This window comes from Triticum urartu, chromosome 1A (genome assembly GCF_056163025.1).
Source record: "Triticum urartu cultivar PI428250 chromosome 1A, HENAU_Tu73, whole genome shotgun sequence".
NCBI classification, from domain to species: domain Eukaryota; kingdom Viridiplantae; phylum Streptophyta; class Magnoliopsida; order Poales; family Poaceae; genus Triticum; species Triticum urartu.
Window position 1 is genome coordinate 406076473 of NC_141873.1, and position 19648 is coordinate 406096120.

Below are 19648 nucleotides of genomic sequence, written 5' to 3' on the forward strand. Positions count from 1 at the left end.
AGCTTATAGGAAAGGCATGGTAAAATAAGTGGAGCTGCAGCAAGTGACTAGCATGTATGGTGGCTAACCTATTCGCAAAAGAGAGCGAGAAGAGAAGGCAAAGCACAAACGAGTAACTAGAGGACCACCTGCGACAAGCATTACTCCAACACCGTGTTCGCTTCCCGGACTCCGCCGAGAAGAGACCATCACGGTAACTCACACAGTTGATTCATTTTAATTAAGTTAAGGTTCAAGTTATCTACAACCGGACATTACAAATTCCCATCTGCCCATAACCGCCGGCACGGCTTTCGGAATTTCAAATCCCTGCAGGGGAGTCCCAACTTAGCCCATGACAAGCTCTCACGGTCAACGAAGGAATAGACCTTCTCCCGAGACATTCCGATCAGACTCGGTATCCCGGTTCTACAAGACACTTCGACAAGTTAAAACAAATCCAGCAACACCGCCCGAATGTACCGACAAATCCCGATAGGAGCTGCACATATCTCGTTCTCAGGGCACACTCAGATTGTCTTAGGTACGGGTAGGCCAGCCTAGAGTTGCCCCTGGTGGCCACCGGCAGCTGACAGGTGGACGAACACTCAGAGGAGCACTGACCCGGGGGGGGGGGTTAAATAATATGACCCTCGGGCTCCGGAAACCCAAGGGAAAAAGAGGCTAGGTGGAAAATGGTAAAACCAAGGTTGGGCATTGCTGGAAAAGCTTTAATCAAGGCGAACTATCAAGGGGTTCCCATTATCACCCAACCGCGTAAGGAACGCAAAAATCTGGGAACATAACACCGATATGACGGAAACTAGGGCGGCAAGAGTGGAACAAAACACTAGGCGAGAGGCCGAGCCTTCCACCCTTTACCAAGTATATAGATGCATTAAGATAACAAGGCAATATAATGATATCCCAACAAGTAAATAATATTCCAAAAAAAGGAATGGTCTCCAATCTTCACCTGCAACTAGCAACGCTATAAGAGGGGCTGAGCAAAGCGGTAACATAGCCAATCAACGGTTTGCTAGGACATGGTGGGTTAGAAGTTTGACATGGCAATTTGGGAGGCATGAAAAGCAAGTGGTAGGCATCGTAGCATAGGCATAGCAAAAGAGCGAGCATCTAGCAAAGCAAAAATAGTAGTGATTTCGAGGGTATGATCATCTTGCCTGCAACGTTGTCAGAGTTGACTGGATCCTCGAAAGCAAACTCAACGGGCTCCTCGTTAGCGAACTCGTCTCCCGGCTCTACCCAAACAAGACAAACAAGCAAAAGGAACGCAATCAACCATGTGCACAACTCAAACAACATGATGCAAACATGGTATGCTATGCGGGATGCGATGCGGGATGCATATGCAAGATTTGACAAGAGATGAATGAACCTGGCCTCAACATGGAAATCCAAGTGTGCCACTGGAAAGGTGAGATGAAATCTCTTGAAAACGATATAAAGAACGCCGGAATCGGAGTCACGGTTTGGAAATGGCAAGCAATTCAAATATGACACCGGTCTGCGATTTACAGCAAGTAGGCATCTAAATGCAACAAGATGAACCTGCTACAGCACTCAAACATGGCAACAAAATACATGGCAGGAAACCATTCATGATGCTTAACAAAAGAGGAACACTGAGCTACGGCCAATTCATCCATTAACAGGTTCAAACAAGCATGGCAAAAGAGCAAACGGTAAATAGATTTCAGACTTAGTGAAATTAACACTTGTCTGGAATTTCAGATCAGATAGCACACTTTGGAGCATGAAAACTATATGCTAAAGGGCCTGAACATGACAAAGTAAAGCATGGCATGGAGCTACTCAAAGAGCTTAACAAAAGTCCCTTAGTGATCTTGAGCCAAAAGGGATCAGAAAATACATTTGCAAGCATGTGAACATGGCAAAAACATAATCAGTTCTCAGACTTAGTGAAAACTGGAGCATGCAAAAACAGATATCAAGTAGGCATGTTTACAAGCTCGATGCACTCACTACAGGGAAAGGTATGACAATCTAAGCATGCACCCATCAAGAATACACATTATAAAAGCTAGTCATGGCAAGAACAATAACATGTCATGCACGGATCAACTACAACATCCTCGGCAAAATCGCTAACAAGCAGACAATCTGCCCAGATTAACGAAATGACAAAAGTAGAGCTCGATTGACTCAACCTAGGTTGCTCCATAATTGCAAACAAAGACATGGATGGATAGAGCACTATAAGATTAACAAATCATCCTTACTGATCATCCTCAAAAGAGGCACGGATCACTAGGAAACAACATGAACATATGGCATATTGAAATAAACAGATCAAGGACTTAGTGGAAATGCTAAGTCCCTGAAATCAGCATTAACGAATGCTCCACTTTGCAAGCTTGTGCTAGTCACCACACACATCACAAAAATACATGGTTTGCACCTCTGGAAAGATGTAAAGGCCTATGACAAAACACATGTAGAGCTCATGGGCAGATCATGCACACAATAATCATGGCAAAAATGACAAATATCTAATTGGAGCAGCAGATCTGACAATTATCTCAAATAGCATTCTTCTAACAGCATTTCGGGCATCAAAATGAACTCAAATGAAAATGATGCAATGAGATGAAATGATGTGCTCTCTGAGATAAACATTTTGATATGCTATATGCCCAAAATGGAGTTACGGGTGCAAAGTTACGACATGATGAACATGGGCATATGGATCTGGGAATCGGGGACTTAGACAAAAAAATCACCACCTCGCGGATTAGGGTTGACCCGAGCACGCAAAACGAGGCGGTGGCGGATCTCACCGGAGATGACGAAGACGGCGGCCGGCGAGGTCGGGGTCGCCGGATCCGGCCCTCCCGCGGCCGGATTTGGCCGGAGGCGAGACGCGGGGCGCCAGGAGGAGGCGGCGGCCGGCGACGACGTCGAGGCGGTGGTGCGGCGGAGCAGGCCGGGCGGCGAGAGGCTGGGCGGCGCGTGTGTGGGCCGCGGGGGCCTCGCACGGGCCGAGCGGGCCGGCGGCGGCTGGTGGTTGATGGCGCCATGTGGCAGCCCCTGGTTCGCTGGGCGGCGGCGGGCGGACGTGTCCGGCGGTGAGGAAGGAGGTTAGCTAGGGTTTGGACGGGGGAGATCCGGAATTTCGAGAGGGTGGTCTTTATATAGAGGTGGAGGGAGCTAGGAGTGTCCAAATGAGGTGCGGTTTTCGGCCATGCGATCGTGATCGAACGCTCTAGATGATGGAGAGGGTTTTGGTGGGGTTTGGGCCAAAATGGAGGGGTGTTGGGCTGCAACACACACGAGGTCTTCTCGGTCCCTCGGTTAACCGTTGGAGCATCAAACGAAGTCCAAATGGTACGAAACTTGACAGGCGGTCTACCGGTAGTAAACCAAGGCCGCTTGGCAAGTCTCGGTCCAATCCGGAAATGTTTAATCCCAACACACGAAAGAAAGGTAGAAATGACCACCGGAGGAGAACGGAGCGCCAGAATGCAAAACGGACAACGGGGAAAATGCTCGGATGCATGAGATGAACACGTATGCAAATGCAATGCACATGATGACATGATATGAGATGCATGACAACAACAACAACACACACGAGACAAAAACCCGAACCCGAGGAAATAAAATAACTTAACGCCGGAAACGGCAAGAGTTGGATTACATATTGGGTAAATCATATCCGGGGTGTTACAACACTCCACCACTACGAAAGGATCTTGTCCCGAGATCTAGAATGGCACCGGAGGGAAAAACGAAAGAGAAAGAGAAGAGGTAAAACTAAGTTGTTTCTTTGACAAGCGAGTGAGACCAAAGAACCTTGAGAGGTTAAACAAATTGAAGAAAAGAGTGCAACGGAGATGAACGAAAATGAAAACACACCGCTAGAAAAGAGGAACAAGGGAGAACAAATTCGGACAGCACTCCGTTTGAAAAGTGATATGAAACTTAATAAGATGAAAAGAACTAGAGTAGAGGGCACAACACTCCGGTTAAATGGATAAGCAAGAAAAGAGCACGATCCAAGATGATGAGAGAGAAGAGCAACATCACAATGGCTCCGAAACAAAAGAATAGAAGATAGATAATTGAAATAAAGGAATGGAGAAGAAAATGCCATCTTATGCCACAAAAGAGCTTGGAAAGGCATCTTTAGGAGAAGGGTCGAACGGAGTTGTTGGAACACCAACAACGAAAAGAATAAGCTTGATATGGTCTTGTGGAATACATCTCAAATTATGAGGTGACAACCTGCCACTCACGGGAAAAAGAATTGGATTGATATGAACAAATTGACGAGAAAGTATATCGCACCGGAAAGGATAAATGAAGAACTTGGATCATTTATAAGCACCATAATAGCAACAATCCTTAGGGAAGGCTTAAGGTGAAAAATAACCCAAGATAACTCCAATGACGAGATTGATGGATTTAAAATATCTCATTCATGACAACATGTGAATCATGAAACATGAATTCAAATTATCAAGAATGACATAATACCACCTCCAATGATACGGAAGAAAGAATTGCACTCCGGATTACAATATGAAGAAAGCTTGAGCTTCTTAGAAAAGAATCTCGATGAACACTTCGAGAATAAATTAAATCATAGATGAACCATCATGTAGAACCTTCGTGAAGAACTCCGGTAACAAAAGGATAACGAGAAGAAAAAGGAAGTTGAAAACACGAGGTGAAACCTTGTAATGCTTGGATGAAACTTTGCGACGAGATAAAGTGGAAACTTGGAACTCCAGAAGGAAAGATAAAGCATCTTGAACTGAGAATGTGATAAGATGAACCACTCCGGAAAAAAAGAATCAATCACTTGGATGGAACAAGAATAAGAATTACGTTATGCGTATCCTTCACCAATTTAATTGATGACAAGCAAATGGATTTGGCATACTACTCATTCTCATGGAAAAGATGAAGATAGATATGGCGCAAACTTAATGGACCACCGGTAGGATTGAAACAACGAATGAATTGATATGATGAAGAAGGAAGAGAACTCTTGAGCAAACCACCGTAAGAATTGAAAAAGAACGAATAAAACATGAAGAAACACCGGGAAGGATTAGCAAATAAACGAAAATGCTTGAGAGAATTTAGATCCCTGAGAACGAAGAGATTACGAGCTGATTAGAGAATCCTTGATTTAAACTCCGGTATGATTTAGAGTATAAGAGCTGAAAGCTGAGAATGAATAAACCTGAATTGATGGACTCCGGATGAGCAAACTGAAAAGGCTCCTGAATTGCTCCGGATGGATAAAAAGAATTCTCACAATCGAACAATTATGAGAGGATGGCAACAAGCTAGAATCACAAATCTTGAAAAGAATGGAGCAAGATTGAGAGAGAAAAATCTTCTTCGGTCTTCTAATCTGAGAATGACGACGAGAAACACCACCATGTATTATTGAGGTACTCCGGAATTAAAATTGGAAAGGTTGAACCAACGATGAAAAGAATTTGAAAGATCTTGGAGAAAGGCAATTGACTGATGATAAATCATTCTTACGTCAAACTTTGAAAAGAAGATTTGAGGATAGCTCTGGGAAAATAAGAAGAGTCAGGTAAGATCCTGGGAAAAGACCTGTGGGTTAGGGCCCACTCAAAAGAAACACTGTTGAAATGATTTAAAAGAGAGGTTGCACCGGTTGAATTAAATGGCTTGAATAAGATAAGAACCTCGAAATAACTTGAACGGATTAGGAATGAAAAACACGAATCTTCGAGATATCTTGAGCACTCCGGAACAAATGAATAGCGAGAAGTGAATTATTATGAGGTGCACCGATATGAGAAGGTATTGAAACGAGGAAAAGATATGACCAACAAAGTTTGACTAGAATCCACCGGAGAATAAAAAGAACGGTGAATGATGAGCTTGAAGCTCCATTAGAATCTTCATGAGAATCACCGGATAAGAATATTGACAGAAAAGAATGGAGAGACTTCACATGAATAAAATGGATACTTGATTCAGAAATCTGAGTTCTCGAAGGAAAAGGGTGGGTGGGCGGGAAAAACAAAGGAAATTTGGAGACGGATGAAACAAACACCGTTCAGAAGAAACGGATACTTGATATTGCGGATGTTGAATTGATCGGATCCACTTGAAGAGAAACACGCCGGTTGAAAAGAAAATGGCATGACAATCTCGATTATCATGAAGGATTAGTATTCACATGGAAACATGAGAACACCATTTAGGAAAGGTATGGAATCAACATTTGACTTCGAAGCAACTCGAATACCACAACTCAAAACAAAACAAAGGATTGGCTTGCAAAATAAGCCAGAGCAAACATATGATAGAGATTTCGTCCGAAGTTTTCATGGTGGGGCCTACACGGGCTCGATCGTACAGCACCATCATGTACAAGGCAGTGCACATGACATACGAAGCGTCCCCGAGTCGGCATAGCCAAGGACTCTTTAAGACACAACGAGACCACTGTAAAACCGACCGTGAATAGGCGGACCACTAGACGTCGAACCCCAATTTCATATCATACATCTGTCGGAAAGATATCCTAAGAGCTACTTGAATCCCCACTTATAAACTCCCGAAACTTTCCCGGTTATGCAATCAGGTGTTGGGGATACAGGGAAGCATAATATCTCACCCAAAACTAACAATACCTACATCCAGCTGTATCCATCCTTTAACACATAACCAAGAAACCTTCGGAAATCGTCTACCTCAACCTTCGAAAAGCATCCGTTATACAAGTTATGGCGATACTCCCGAACTCCCGCCCCAGTACTGGGTGGCGTCGAGGTTATCTCACAAACGAACTACATAAAAGAGATTTTCGATGTCGGCGTACTAAACTCAGGTATTCCAGAACTACAACGATAAAATTGTGACGACAACACCTCGGAGCTCAACTCCTCGGGACACTGCCACAACCCCTAAATACAGGAGGCACCAAGAACAATGTTCTCGTCACAAAACCATCGGAATGATTCCAAGATACCCGCGTGATCCTAAATTTTTTTTAGTGAAATTTGAGAAGAGAAGAGACAAAACTCTACGTCAGGATGTCTCACCAGAGCGATGAATGGACTGGGGAGTAAAAAGAATTCCTAAACTCTCCGATATATATTTCCTAAATGACTCAAAACATTTTTCTAGACTCAACTCGGCCTCTAAAAACGATCAAGCAATGGGGCTCCTAAGGTCGGGAAGGCTCTGATTACCAACTTGTAACGCCCTTGATGCGGCTATATCTCCTACGTGTCAAGGCACGACTTAGAGGCATAACCACATTGAAAGCAATGTCGCAAGTTAGGCAATCATCACAACATCCAATGTAATACATACAAAGGGGATAAGTAACATAGTTGGCTTACACTCGCCACGTTAATCAAAGTACATAAATAGCATTACATCAACCAATCACTCATGGCCCGACTATGGTGCCAAAATAAAAGACCAACCCAACATGCGACACGGTCCCGATCAACCCAACTGGGCACCACTACTGATCATCAGGGAAAGATACATAGTAACGGCGTGAGTCCTCGTCGAACTCCCACTTGAGCTCTAACGCGTCATCTGGAACGGAGTCGTCTGGCCCTGCATCTGGTTTGGAAGTAAACTGCTAGCCACAGGGACTCAGCAATCTCGCACCCTCGCGATCAAGACTATTTAAGCTTATAGGAAAGGCAGGGTAAAATAAGTGGAGCTGCAGCAAGTGACTAGCATGTATGGTGGCTAACCTATCCGCAAAAGAGAGCGAGAAGAGAAGGCAAAGCACAAACGAGTAACTAGAGGACCACCTGCGACAAGCATTACTCCAACACCGTGTTCGCTTCCCGGACTCTGCCGAGAAGAGAACATCACGGTAACTCACACAGTTGATTCATTTTAATTAAGTTAAGGTTCAAGTTATCTACAACCGGACATTACAAATTCCCATCTGCCCATAACCGCCGGCACGGCTTTCGAAAGTTCAAATCCCTGCAGGGGAGTCCCAACTTAGCCCATGACAAGCTCTCACGGTCAACGAAGGAATAGACCTTCTCCCGAGACATTCCGATCAGACTCGGTATCCCGGTTCTACAAGACACTTCGACAAGTTAAAACAAATCCAGCAACACCACCCGAATGTGCCGACAAATCCCGATAGGAGCTGCACATATCTCGTTCTCAGGGCACACTCAGATTGTCTTAGGTACGGGTAGGCCAGCCTAGAGTTGCCCCTGGTGGCCACCGGCAACAGACAGGTGGACGAACACTCAGAGGAGCACTGACCCCGGGGGGGGGGGGGGTTTAAATAATATGACCCTCGGGCTCCGGAAACCCAAGGGAAAAAGAGGCTAGGTGGCAAATGGTAAAACCAAGGTTGGGCATTGCTGGAAAAGCTTTAATCAAGGCGAACTATCAAGGGGTTCCCATTATCACCCAACCGCGTAAGGAACGCAAAAATCTGGGAACATAACACCGATATGACGGAAACTAGGGCGGCAAGAGTGGAACAAAACACTAGGCGAGAGGCCGAGCCTTCCACCCTTTACCAAGTATATAGATGCATTAAGATAACAAGGCAATATAATGATATCCCAACAAGTAAATAATATTCCAAAAAAAAGGAATGGTCTCCAATCTTCACCTGCAACTAGCAACGCTATAAGAGGGGCTGAGCAAAGCGGTAACATAGCCAATCAACGGTTTGCTAGGACATGGTGGGTTAGAAGTTTGACATGGCAATTTGGGAGGCATGAAAAGCAAGTGGTAGGCATCGTAGCATAGGCATAGCAAAAGAGCGAGCATCTAGCAAAGCAAAAATAGTAGTGATTTCGAGGGTATGATCATCTTGCCTGCAACGTTATCAGAGTTGACTGGATCCTCGAAAGCAAACTCAACGGGCTCCTCGTTAGCGAACTCGTCTCCTGGCTCTACCCAAACAAGACAAACAACCAAAAGGAACGCAATCAACCATGTGCACAACTCAAACAACATGATGCAAAGATGGTATGCTATGCAGGATGCGATGCGGGATGCATATGCAAGATTTTACAAGAGATGAATGAACCTGGCCTCAACATGGAAATCCAAGTGTGCCACTGGAAAGGTGAGATGAAATCTCTTGAAAACGATATAAAGAACGCCGGAATCGGAGTCACGGTTTGGAAATGGCAAGCAATTCAAATATGACACCGGTCTGCGATTTACAGCAAGTAGGCATCTAAATGCAACAAGATGAACCTGCTACAGCACTCAAACATGGCAACAAAATACATGGCAGGAAACCATTCATGATGCTTAACAAAAGAGGAACACTGAGCTACGGCCAATTCATCCATTAACAGGTTCAAACAAGCATGGCAAAAGAGCAAACGGTAAACAGATTTCAGACTTAGTGAAATTAACACTTGTCTGGAATTTCAGATCAGATAGCACACTTTGGAGCATGAAAACTATATGCTAAAGGGCCTGAACATGGCAAATTAAAGCATGGCATGGAGCTACTCAAAGAGCTTAACAAAAGTCCCTTAGTGACCTTGAGCCAAAAGGGATCAGAAAATACATTTGCAAGCATGTGAACATGGCAAAAACATAATCAGTTCTCAGACTTAGTGAAAACTGGAGCATGCAAAAACAGATATCAAGTAGGCATGTTTACGAGCTCGATGCACTCACTACAGGGCAAGCTATGACAATCTAAGAATGCACCCATCAAGAATACACATTATAAAAGCTAGTCATGGCAAGAACAATAATATGTCATGCACGGATCAACTACAACATCCTCGGCAAAATCGCTAACAAGCAGACAGTCTGCCCAGATTCATGAAATGACAAAAGTAGAGCTCGATTGACTCAACCTAGGGTGCTCCATAATTGCAAACAAAGACATGGATGGATAGAGCACTATAAGATTAACAAATCATCCTTACTGATCATCCTCAAAAGAGGCACGGATCACTAGGAAACAACATGAACATATGGCATATTGAAATAAACAGATCAAGGACTTAGTGGAATTGCTAAGTCCCTGAAATCAGCATTAACGAATGCTCCACTTTGCAAGCTTGTGCTAGTCACCACACACATCACAAAAATACATGGTTTGCACCTCTGGAAAGATGTAAAGGCCTGTGACAAAACACATGTAGAGCTCATGGGTAGATCATGCACACAATAATCATGGCAAAAATGACAAATATCTAATTGGAGCAGCAGATGTGACAATTATCTCAAATAGCATTCTTCTAACAGCATTTCGGGCATCAAGATGAACTCAAATGAAAATGATGCAATGAGATGAAATGATGTGCTCTCTGAGACGAACATTTTGATATGCTATATGCCCAAAATGGAGTTATGGGTGCAAAGTTACGACATGATGAACATGGGCATATGGATCTGGGAATCGGGGACTTAGACAAAAAAATCACCACCTCGCGGATTAGGGTTGACCCGGGCACGCAAAACGAGGCTGTGGCGGATCTCACCGGAGATGACGAAGACGGCGGCCGGCGAGGTCGGGGTCACCGGATCCGGCCCTCCCACGGCCGGATCTGGCCGGAGGCGAGACGCGGGGGGCCGGGAGGAGGCGGCGGCCGGCGAGGACGTCGAGGCGGTGGGGCGGAGGAGCAGGCCGGCGGGCCGGGCAGCGAGACGGCGGTGAGGTGGCGCGGCGGAGCAGCGAGTCGGCGGCCAGGGCGTGCGGCGGCGGACGCGAGAGGCCATGGAGGCCAAGGACCAGAGGGGAAACCCATCTCCCATATAGGAAGGAGGTCAAGGAAGAAGAAGACGAAGGGCCCCCCTCTCCCCTTCTCTTCTGGTGGCACCAGAACGCTGCCGTGGCCATCATCATCATCACCGCGATCTACTCCAACACCTCCACCATCTTCACCAACATCTCCATCACCTTCCCCCCTCTAACTACAGCGGTCCACTCTCCTGCAACCCGCTGTACCCTCTACTTGAACATGGTGCTTTATGCTTCATAATATTATCCAATGATGTGTTGCCATCCTATGATGTTTGAGTAGATTTTCGTTGTCCTATCGGTGGTTGATGAATTGCTATGATTGATTTAATTTGCTTGTGGTTATGTTGCTGTCCTTTGGTGCCCATCATATGATTGCGCACGTGGATCATACCCTAGGGTTAGTTGTATGTTGATAGGACTATGTATTGGAGGGCAAGAGTGACAGAAGCTTCAACCTAGCATAGAAATTGATGCATACGGGATTGAAGGGGGACCAATTTATCTTAATGCTATGGTTGGGTTTTACCTTAATGAACGTTAGTAGTTGCGGATGCTTGCTAATAGTTCCAATCATAAGTGCATAGAATTCTAAGTCAGGGATGACATGCTAGCAGTGGCCTCTCCCACATAATACTTGCTATCGGTCTAGTAAAGTAGTCAATTGCTTAGGGGCAATTCCACAACTCCTACCACCACTTTTCCACACTCGCTATATTTACTTTATTGTTTATTTATCTAAACAGCCCCCAGTTTTTATTTACGCACTCTTTATTATCTTGCAAACCTATCCAACAACACCTACAAAGTACTTCTAGTTTCATACTTGTTCTAGGTAAAGCGAACGTCAAGTGTGCGTAGAGTTGTATCGGTGGTCGATAGAACTTGAGGGAATATTTGTTCTACCTTTAGCTCCTCGTTGGGTTCGACACTCTTACTTATCGAAAACTGTTGCGATCCCCTATACTTGTGGGTTATCAACCCCTTAAAACTGCAACCCGTATAAGTGTTTTACGGGTTGAGAAAAACGTGTTTTCAGGGCCAATTTTTGCTGCGGTGAAACAGACCCTGTATAATCAACCCGTAAAAGAGAATACTCTCTGAATATATCGAACAGGTCCACAACTGATCTTTTTCTTTTTCTGGTTGTCCTCTTCCTTAAGCCAATTTGAAATCGCGGACAGGGGGGCAAAGAAGATGCGAGGTGGACGCCGACTGACGGGCATGCGAGGAAGACGCAGGGCGGCCACGGCGCGCGGGCGGAGGCCAGAGCGGCCGCGGCGGCGCAGATGCAGGCCAGGGCGACCGTGGTTGCGCGGGCGACGGCCGGACTCCTCCATTCGCCGTAGCGAGCTAGCTAGACGTGCATCCATTCATCCAGAGCTAGCTAGCTAGCTACATTCGACTCGATTCGATTCAGCTAGCTAGCAAGCTAGCTCCTCCGTCGGGAGAGCCGTGGGCGGCTGGGGTGAACGACGGGCCGGTGCAACGGACAACTGGGCGGATGACGGGCCTGCACAATGGACGACCGGGTGGACGATGGGCGTGCGCAGTGGCCTGGGCGGACGGCCGGCGAGTGCGATGGCCGGGGCGGGCGAGAGGCGGACAGGGATGGGCGGGCGGCGACCAGGATGGACGGCGGGGAGCGAGCCATGAAGTTTCCGCTGGCAGTTGGACTCCCGCCAACGTATACAGGTCGTCCTCAGGTCGTCTCCGAAATCCTTATTTTCACGGGTTTGGCCGGGATTTTTTCCGTGGCCCTTAAATTTTTTTACGGGTTGGGGTGGTTTACAGGTTCTATTCTGGTTGTTTTTTCGCCTAAAACTGTAAACTGGCGGTTATTTTACAGTTTCATGCGTTTTGTGGGGTCTGCTAGAGTTGCTCTAAGGGGTCCTTGGGCCGCTGGCCTACTGTATATGGGCCGGACTGATGGGCCACTATGAGGCCGAGCTAGAGTGCGGATCCGTGGCTAGATAGGAAGTCTTCTGAGTCGTGGTGTGCCCTCCAAGTCAAGATTAGGCCGGATCTTTCCTTCCTTGTAACCGATCACTTGTAACCCTAACCTTACTGGTGTCTATATAAACTAGGGGGTTTTAGTCTTTAGAGATAGGGCAACATCCATTACCCCATCAACTTAGGGTTTAGCTCGCCTGATCTCGAGGTAGATCTACTCTGTAACCACATCATACATTAAATAAAATCAAGCAGGATGTAGGGTTTTACCTCTTCGAGAGGGCCCGAACCTTGGTAAACACCGTGTTCATCGTCCCTTGTTCCCCATAGATCCTAAATCCACAGCACGGAACCCTCTACCCAAGATCTGCTGATTTTGACACCGACATTGGTGCTTTCATTGAGAGTTCTGCGGTTGGATTGCCGAAGGATCAATGGCTCGCCTGATCATCGGAGAGGGTGTTAGCTCCGAGGACCTCTTTGTCCCCCGCCAACTCTTCGTGTTTGGCAGCATCGTGCTGCATGCCAAAGCAACTAGTCATCTAGACCAAATCAACAACTTCTCCCTTGAGCACCGGATTCGATTCGGCAATTTGGAGTATGTTGCGGACGCCCGAGGAAATCTGGCCTTTGCCGGATTCGCGGCCTCTCCCCGCACCCCCATGGGCCTCGATGTGCCCGCTCCGGAGCTTTTCCTCGATCCAATCTACGGATTGACCCCATTTCTTCAGCCGACCTTGAGCTCCGACGACTCCACCTTCAACGGAGGCCAGGAGTCCCCTTCGACCACGCCCAAAATGCCTGCCGAAGACCCATATTCTGGCCTCAATGCGAAAGCAATGTTCAAACGCCGAGAGTCACTCTCGGCCAAACCTTCATCTCACGACATGCCTCCGACTTTGGGCCCTTGCGACGGGTCGACATTCAGTAGCCAGGAATTATCCTTGGCTGAACCCCCCTAGACAACTCGACTTTGAGCCCCAATATGGGAACAGTGTCGGAAGACCAGGTTTTGTCCTCGGTCTCTTATGACTGTTCGGTCCCGGGCCTTGAGTTTAACTCGGCCCTTGAAAACAAAGATCCAGTCAGGGCACAAATTATTCCTTGCCCCGCCACGTCGGAGATCGGCCCTAAACTGCCACCACCTACTAGCCCGACGACCCTTGCCCTATTAAACGAGGTGTTGGACCAAATCTAGATGATGGCTATTTGGGAGGACGCGGCCTGACTTGCGTTTAGCATCCCTTTGAGGCAAATTTCCGGGAATTTTACATCCCACCCACCACCCACTTAGTGGCCACTGTCGAAGACTTAACCGACATGTTGGATTACACCTCGGAAAATGCCAAGTACATGGACGAGGATAGCGGAGCCACGACTAACACTTACGCTGCTCCCCTCGTCAGTGGCCACTGGATGGCCAAGTCCACCTATGACGTCTACATGGTGGACACTCCGAAAGAAGATGACAACACCCCCGGGAAGGATAAGGAGAGACCCAACAATGAGCCATCAAAGCGCCGCATACAGCGTCGCCGCTCCAAGGCACGTCGAAGCCATGCGAGCAACACGGACACCGGAAAAAATGCCACCCCGGACAATGCAGACAACCTTGATGACCCTGGCGCCAATGAACAACCACAAGTAAATCATGAGGAGCATGAGGATCCGCGCGATCCTGAATACTGTGATGATTCCAAAGACAACAATTACCTCCCCTTTTCGAAAGAGGAGGTGAGTTTGGGTGACGAAGATTTCATCGTCCCTGAAGACCCGTTGGATCAAGAGCGGTTCAAGCGACAACTCATTGCCACTGCGCACAGCCTGAAGAAACAATGGCAGAAAATAAAGGCCTAACATGATACGCTTATTAAGAGATGGACTAAAGTCCTAGACGCCGAAGAGGAGTACGACCACAAGCAATAGACGAAAAGCTACCCGAAGCGAAAGCTACTGCCGCAATTCCATGACGAGTCCATAGAGCCAGCACCTCCAAGGAACACTTGGGCAGATCAACCAGACCCCCCCTTGAGGACGGGATCGGACAGTTGGCAAAGCCGAACAACCTCCCACCCACCCTCGCCATCAAGGCAAGGAACCATTACGACTAGGGTATGAGTACAACCTCCACCGTAACCTGGATGCTCGGGGTAGGCCTAACAAGGTCCATCTATGGGCCCAAAGGAGATCCTCCTGCTAGACAGGACGATAGAGCCCGGGAACTGCAATGAGCCCAGATGACAGATGATCTCCAGTGCGACGTAGCCCAAATCAGGGGTGCCGGTCACCCCCTTTGCTTCATGGATAGAGTGATGCAACACCAATTCCCAGAAGGTTTCAAACCTATGAACATTGAGCCCTATGATGGGACAACAAATCCTACAGTATGGATCAAAGATTTTCCATTACACACCTCCACACCATCAAGTACCTGCCATTAAAGCTTAAGGGCCCGGCCAGACACTGGCTGAACAGTCTTCTCGAAGACTCCATAGTGTGTTGGGAGGAGCTCGAGGAGGCCTTTCGAGCCAACTTTCAGGGCACTTATATCCGGCACCTGGACACCGATGACCTGAGCCACGTAATCCAACAACCCGACAATTTTGGAACCGGTTTTTGACCAAGAAGAACCAGATCATTGACTATCTGGATGCCGAAGCCATAGCCGCCTTTAAACATAGTATTCAGGATGAATGACTAGCATGCCAGCTTGCCCAAGACAAGCCGAGAACAATGTCCGCGCTTACCTCCCTGATGACCCGCTTCTACGCCGGAGAGGACAGTTGGTTGGCTCGTAGAATGTAACGCCCATGATGCGGCTATATCTCCCACGTGTCGAAGCATGACTTAGAGGCATAACCGCATTGTAAGCAATGTCGCAAGTGAGGTAATCTTCACACAACCCATGTAAATACATAAGGGAAAGAGATACATAGTTGGCTTACAATCGCCACTTCACACAATACATGAATAAAGCATTACATCAACCAGATATAATCAAGGTCTGACTATGGAACCAAAATAAAAGAAGACTACCCCAAATGCTACAGATCCCCGATCGTCCCAACTGGGCTCCACTACTGATCAACTGAAAAACAGAAGAACAAAACGAACACGATCTTCATCGAGCTCCTCCTTGAGATCGGTTGCGTCACCTGCATGGTTTCATCGGTACCTGCAAACTGGTTTTGGAAGTAATCTGTGAGTCACGGGGACTCAGCAATCTCACACCCTCGCGATCAAGACTATTTAAGCTTATAGGTAGGGAAAAGGTATGAGGTGGAGCTGCAGCAAGCACTAGCATATATGGTGGCTAACATACGCAAATGAGAGCGAGAAGAGAAGGCAAGGCACGGTCGAGAAACTATGATCAAGAAGTGATACTAGAACAACCTACGTCCAAGCATAACTCGTGCCCGTGTTCACTTCCCGGACTCCGTCGAGAAGAGACCGTCACGGCTACACACGCGGTTGATGCATTTTAATTAAGTTAAGTGTCAAGTTTTCTACAACCGGACATTAACAAACTCCCATCTGCCCATAACCGCGGGCACGGCTTTCGAAAGTTCAAATCCCTGCAGGGGTGTCCCAACTTAGCCCATCACAAGCTCTCACGGTCAAAGAAGGATATTCCTTCTCCCAAGACAATCCGATCAGACTCAGAATCCCGGTTACAAGACATCTCGACAATGGTAAAACAAGACCAGCAAAGCCACCCGATGTGCCGACAAATCCCGATAGGAGTCGCACGTACCTCGTTCTCAAGGAAACACCGGATGAGACTAGCTACGAGTAAAACCAGCCCTCAAGTTTCCCCGAGGTGGCCCCGCAGGTAGCTCAGTTCGGACCAACACTTAGAGGAGCACTGGCCCGGGGGGGGGGGGTTAAATAAAGATGACCCTTGAGTCTGTAGAACCCAAGGGAAGGTGATAGGTTGTTAGTGCAAATGGTAAAACCAAGGTTGGGCCTTGCTGGAGGAGTTTTATTCAAGGCGAACTGTCAAGGGGTTCCCATAATACCCAACCGTGTAAGGAACGCAAAATCAAGGAACATAACACCGGTATGACGGAAACTAGGGCGGCAAGAGTGGAACAAAACACCAGGCATAAGCCCGAGCCTTCCACCCTTTACCAAGTATATAGGTGCAATAATTAAATAAGAGGTATTGTGATATCCCAACAAAATATCCATGTTCCAACATGGAACAAACTCCAATCTTCACCTACAACTAGAAACGCTATAAGAGGGCTGAGCAAAGCGGTAACATAGCCAAACAACGGTTTGCTAGGACAAGGTGGGTTAGAGGCTTGACATGGCAATATGGGAGGCATGATATAGCAAGTGGTAGGTATCGTAGCATAGGCATAGCAATAGAGCGAGCAACTAGCAAGCAAAGATAGAAGTGATTTCGAGGGTATGGTCATCTTGCCTGAGATCCCACAAGGAAGAAGAACGAGTCCATGAAGAAGACAAACGGATGTAGTCGAACGGATCCTCACCAACGCGACGTTATCGGAACTAACCCAAAGAAACAACACCGGAAAGAAGCAAACAACATGGTAAACAACCACCACATGAACATGCCATGATGCACAATCAAGTATGATGCATGTCTGGTTTAATGAGGCATGACATGGCAAAGTGCACAAACAATCCTACAAATTAAGTGGAGCTCAATATGCAAACGAGTTGCATATTGACGGGACACCACATTCAAGTTATTTAGTTTGATCTCATTTATGTACCCAACAATATTAAATGTTGTTAAACATGGCAAGAGGGTGAAGCAAATGAAAACAACCTATCTAGGCAAGTCTTAATGAGGCCGGAACAACAAACAACAAGTCCGGAAAATCCTCATGTGCATAATTTAAGGTTTGGTACTGTTCTGCCCTAAAGCATATTTTAGAGTTGTTAAACATGCAAAGCAATGCCACCAAGTTAAACTAGGCATTTTCCCACCCCATTTACATATAAAGTTTAATTAAAACGGAGCTACGGTTATTTAGTTATGAATTAAATCATTTTAGCAAGTTATTTAAGCAAGTTTAAACAAACAACATTTTAAACATAGATGAAAATGGCATATTATTAATCTACACATAATTTTAAACAAGTTTCATATATAAATTAATTTAATCCGGTGCACAGATGATGAGTTATAAAATGCATGAAGCTAGGGGGTAATCTGTAAATATGCAGTTTTTCTGGAAATAGCAAAATTCGTTCATAGCAGAAAAAAATATACATCGGGCCGAATCTGCACTTGGGCCAACAGAGAGGCGCTGGGGAGCAGCTCACCCATGGGCTGAGGCCCGACTGGAAGCAGAGGAGGCCTGGCGCTGGCTACGGGCCACGCAGGCAGATCAGGGTGAGGCAGGGTGTAGTCAACACGCTCGGGAGCGCTGACCCCATCGATGCAGGCGCGCGGCTGGAGACGAACAGGGCCGCCTAAAGGGAAGCAGGGCTCGAAGAAGGTCGGCTTGGCGTCCATGGCAGCAGGGGGACTCGAGAACGATGAGAATCGAGCATGGAGGAGGCCAGGAGGCGCGGGGACTGCGGATCCATGCAGCGAGGCGGTAACCCGACGAGATCCAAGGTGAGACAGGGGTCGATGGCCATGGTGTTTTCCTGTACAGAGAGAGTCGAGAGGGAGTTGAGGACGCATAGAAGAAAAGAAGTAAGGAAGTAGGAGAAGGACGACGCACGAGGGACGAGCCTGGAGGTCGCCGGCAGGGCGGGCTCACTGGCACGACGCGAGGAGGCTCGGGAGGCCCTCTCCATGGGTGCTCGGGCGAAGGAGCTCTAGTGGTGAGGCAGATCTGCAAGAGGAGACAGATGCGCGGGGAGAGGGACTCAGGCTGCAGGAGAGGTTCGGTGGGGCAGCGCGTGGAGGAGGGCACGGGCATGCCTGAAGCCCCGGTGGCGACTCCTGTGAGGTTGTTGCTGCTGTTGCTAGGACAGCAGGGGCACAAGGCCATGGGCGCTCGTGTTCGTGGAGGCAGGGAAGCTTGGAGCCTCGGGCAAGAGCTCCTGGATCGAGGGATCAACAATGTTGGATCGATGGATTGATTGGGTGGTTCAGTGGGAATCGAGGAGGGACAGGGGATCTGGAGGCTGTAGGTGGCGAGCGAGGGTTGGGGAGGGATGGATCCCGATGGGGATTTGGTGGAGTGGCGGCGCGGTTGGGAGGATGGGACAGGTCACCTAAAATTTAGGGTTGCCCACTTATATACGTTATTGGATTAGGTTAGGGGGGTATTCGGTCCGTCCGATCGTAATTGGGCGGTCGAGAAAAATAGGCTAGGGAGTCCAAATAAGAAAACGGTAATGTTTTGTAGATGTTTGGGGATGATCTGGACACAACGGTAGCGACAGTCCGAGTCGGGTCCGGGACAACTTTCGGACGCGCGTGCGAGGAGGTCCAATGCACTGCACAAAGAGGGGTAGGCATGGGCCTAGGTGGACTGTGGAGAGCGGGTTGGGCTGAGACATGAGGAGAGGAGTGCAGCCCGGCAACTGTTTCCGGAGATCGAAAATGTCCGACGTTAGACCGGCTATAATGCCGCTATAGTTTAACGGTTGGGCTATCGAACGAACTCCGAATGCGATGAAACTTGACAGGCGGTCTATCTACACTAAAATAAGACCACACGCCAACTTTCAACCCATTCCGAGAACATTTTCCAGCCACTTATAAAATACTATTTCGAACATGCCGCAGGCGCGTGCAAGTGTGACTGGGCTCAAAACGGGCAACGGAAAGATCGGGGAGACCAGGACGGATGCAAGTTTTGAAAACATGATGATGCAATGCACAAGATGACATGACAAGATGCAACACGCAAGCGAATGACATGGCAATGACAGCGAATAACTGGAAGACACCTGGCGCAACGGTCTCGGGGCGTTACAACACTCCACCACTACGAGAGGATCTCGTCCCGAGATCTAGAATGG

The 19648-nt window shown here is 47.4% G+C and overlaps 1 long non-coding RNA gene across 2 annotated transcripts; it reads right to left on the reverse strand.

Moving 5' to 3' along the window:
- Positions 1-9063: 9063 nt before the first annotated feature.
- Positions 9064-18884, reverse strand: LOC147991443 (uncharacterized). 2 transcript variants are annotated; one of them, XR_015603384.1, is made up of 4 exons: positions 18397-18884; positions 17990-18319; positions 17118-17206; positions 9064-15870 (listed from the first exon to the last, which is right to left on the reverse strand). It is a non-coding gene; the product is annotated as an uncharacterized LOC147991443 (long non-coding RNA). The 2 variants fall into 2 exon arrangements; XR_015603383.1 differs by having other exon boundaries at positions 17118-18319.
- Between the last annotated feature and the right edge of the window lie 764 nt (positions 18885-19648).